Source organism: Phyllostomus hastatus, unplaced genomic scaffold, assembly GCF_019186645.2.
Source record: "Phyllostomus hastatus isolate PE091 unplaced genomic scaffold, TTU_PhHast_1.1 phas_scaffold_585, whole genome shotgun sequence".
Classification (NCBI taxonomy): domain Eukaryota; kingdom Metazoa; phylum Chordata; class Mammalia; order Chiroptera; family Phyllostomidae; genus Phyllostomus; species Phyllostomus hastatus.
Genome location: NW_025334037.1, coordinates 29806805 through 29810521, shown reverse-complemented (window position 1 = coordinate 29810521; position 3717 = coordinate 29806805).

The following is a 3717-nucleotide window of genomic DNA, read 5'->3' as shown; positions in this document are numbered from 1 at the left end:
CGGCTTTCCCCATTATAGTCAAGGGTCAAAGAAACATCCATGAGTCCCTTCCTATTTCCCTTTACAGGGATCTAAAAAAGAGCATTAGAGAAAATGGACTTAAGACTCCATATACTAACAGGCTACTTCAAGCCATCACTGACAGCTATAAAATGGCCCCTTGTAACTGGATTGTCCTGGCCAGGACAGTCTTAACCCCAGCTCAGTTCACCATCTGGCATTCAGAGCACTCTCAGTGAGCTGGCCACAAAGTGGCAGAGTGTTGGGAACCACCCTGACTGGTGTCAGAAGCTGAAACCCCTGCCTAGCTAAGGCTAAGGGAACGCCCTTGGAACTGTAAGCCAGCAAGGAGACAAAAGCTTATCTTCCTGGCAGGAATGCTGTTTCTGCTGCTTTATTCATAACTGAACCCCCCAAAAGCTTGGTCAGTTAGCCAAAGACGGGTAAGATTCCCCACGGGGGAACGACCCTAAGCCAGGCACGATCACTTTGGGAGGCCCCCCAAACAGAAGGACTTGGGGGGCTGCAGCAAAAAGGGGGTGATGGACCCTCGCTCCTCAGCTTTGACATAGCCTGAGTTCTCAGTGTCTGGGAAAAAATCTCCTTATCTCTTGGTTACCTAGTTCCCTTGCTCCACCTAAGCCTAAAACAATGACAGGGTGGTACAGCTCGGTACTGAGAAGTGCGGATTTCCCTGGGTGATCAGGCCTAAGAAAGAACATGTAAATTACTGTGAAACCTTCTTTGTTTAGAATGCTCTCAGTTGAATGAGAAGGGTCTTAGGAGGAAGTTAGTTTGTTCCTCAGTCTTACAGCTCTTTGACCCCAACTCAATAGACCGGCAGAGTTCTTTGTTTTCTGTAGTTCCTTGCTTCCCCTAATGAGTACTGTACTTTACCTGAATTATTATGCAGCATGAGCCCAATAAAAGCAGGTATGGACTGTAAATCAGCGCGCTCCCCACTAGGGGGGGTGGCCATTTCGTCCCTACTTCCCCACAGAAACTAGTTTGTCTCTGTGCATGTTGTTATTTCTCGCGTGTTTATTGTCAAGCCATCCACAGCGTTCCGTGGTCACTGCTGGCCGGTGACCCACGCGCAACAGCAGAGAATGCACAAATGAATAATCCTGTTACCCTCCCTATGCTGCTTGGGTTTGGTGATTTTGCCACCGCTGTGGCTCAAGCCAGGCTTGATCCTCATGCTTTTAATCAAAGTGCTCAAATTGCTCTCAGAGCCATGAGGGCTGTGCCTGATTCTCAGGCCAGGGAAACTTCTTATTTACCAATATCATTCAGGGTGCTATGGAGGCATATATTGACTTTATTGATTGCCTCCAAGAAACTATTCATAGGCAAATAGATAATGACAGAGCAGCCAAATCTCTCTTGTGGCAGCTAGCTTATGAAAATGCCAACAAAGACTGCAGGGCCATTTTAAGACCACTGCAAGCTACTACCAGAGACATCAGTGAGTTTACTAAGGCTTGCCAAGATGAGGGCACACAGCTGCATAAGGCCTCTCTCTTAGCTGCTGCAATTAAGGGAGATCCCAGATGTTACAATTGTGGAAAGCCCAGTCACCTGTGCAATGCCTGTTTGTCCACATCAAAAAGGGGAAAAAGTAAGGACAGGTTTCCGCCCAAGGATTGTCTGCACCGTGGCAAAGGCAGACATTGGGCAAAGGAATGCCATTCTAAGTGTGACAAAAACAGCCAACCTATTCAGGGAAACTTCCAAGGGGGCGCCTGCTCCAGTGCCCCCAACCCCAATTAGAGCTTTCAGAACGGCAATCAGTACCACAGAATTCAAGGAAATGCACAGTTTCTGACCTTCGTGCAGCCACCCGAGGAAGCACAGGGTTGGACTTGGTCACAACCAAGGAGCTCATCTTAAAGGAACAGGACCAAATAATTGCAGCTCCCACTGGTGTCTGGGGACCTCTACCCCCAGAAACAGTCTGTCTAATCTCAGGGAGATCCAGTATTACTACCAAAGGTATTTTTGTTCAGCCAGGGGTCATTGACTCTGACTATCAAGGGGAAATTAAAATCATGCTTAAAGCTTCTGGCTATCATATTAGTCCTGCCCAAACTCGTATTGCCCAGCTGTTCCTACTCCCCTGCATAATCTCAAAGACTCAAAATACAGTGAGGAGGGAAGGACGCTTCAGCAGTACAGACAATCGATCAGTTTTTTGGACAGAATCAATTAAGTTAAATAAATCAAAATTACAAATAAACATAAAGGGCAAGACCTTTCACTGCCTCATAGATACGAAAGCCAACATTTCTGTTATTTCAAATCAGTTTTGGCCTCCAAAATGGCCTCTAACAGATAGTGAAATGCCTGTCACAGGTGTTGGAGGAATTTCTCAACCACAAGTCAGTGTATGGTCTCTTAAATGCTATGGACCAGAAAGACAGGTAGGGAGAATTCAACCATATATCCTGCCTCTGCCCCTTAATATTTGGGGCCATGATCTCCTCAGTGGAGGATGCAAATCTCTCTGCCACATTTTCCCTAGTTGCCACTGCTCTTACAACTCCCCTACCGCTTACCTGGCTCTCCAATATGCCGTTATGGGTTGATCAGTGGCCACTTAAAGGAGAGTAAGTTGAACAGACCCACCTTCTAGTTAAACAACAATTAGAAGCAGGTCATATTGAACCTTCTAACAAAACTTGGAATATGCCTATTTTTGTTGTACTGAAGAAATCTGGCAAACAGAGGCTTATTCATGATCTAAGAAGAATCAATGAATCCTTCCAGCCTGTGCGCCCCCTACAGCCAGGAACCCCTTATCCAGTCTGCATTCCAAAGGATTGGCCACTTTTGGTTATTGACCTAAAGGATTCTTTTCTTTACAATCCCTTTAGCAGAAAGAGATCTGGAGCTTTTTGCATTTTCCTTCCCAGCCTTTACAGAGGTTTCAATGGAAAGTTTTGGCTCAGGGAATGCTTAACAGCCCAACTATTTGCCAGCATTTTGTTCATGCTGCCATTCAGCCAGTAAGAGATCAATTCCCTGATTCAATTATCTATCGTATGGATGACATCCTGATCACAGCTCCTTCACAAGATATCTTACCAAAAACTGCTTCCTTTCCTTTTTTAAGATTTTATTTATTTATTTTGAGAGGGAAGGGAGGGAGATAGAGAGAGAGAAACATCAATGTGCGGTTGCTGGGGGTTATGGCCTGCAACCCAGGAATGTACCCTGGCTGGGAATCGAACCTGGGACACTTTGGTTCCCAGCCCGCACTCAATCCACTGAGCTACGCCAGCCAGGGCTACTGCTTCCTTTCTTAAAAATTCTGTGGCCTCTGCTGGGTTAGTAATTGCTCCAGAAAAAAATCCAGCATTCAGAACCTTGGAAATATTTAGGCTATATCCTTTTTAATAGGACAGTTCAGCTCCAAGTCCTTCAAATTAATCCACCCAAAGATTTTACTCTTAATTGTCTCCAACATCTCCTGGGAACAATCAACTGGATGCTACCCAGCCTTGAAATACCTACCCAACAATTAACTCATTTATTTCATACCCTTAAAGGGGACTCAGATCTTAATTCGCCTAGAGAATTGTCCTCCAAAGTCCTATAACTATAATAAATCAGCATATTCAACAGTGACAACTAACTAGAATTAATTCACAGTTTCCTGTCCTGCTTTTCTGTTTCACAACTTTAGAGACTCTAATGGGCCTTACAGGACAGCTG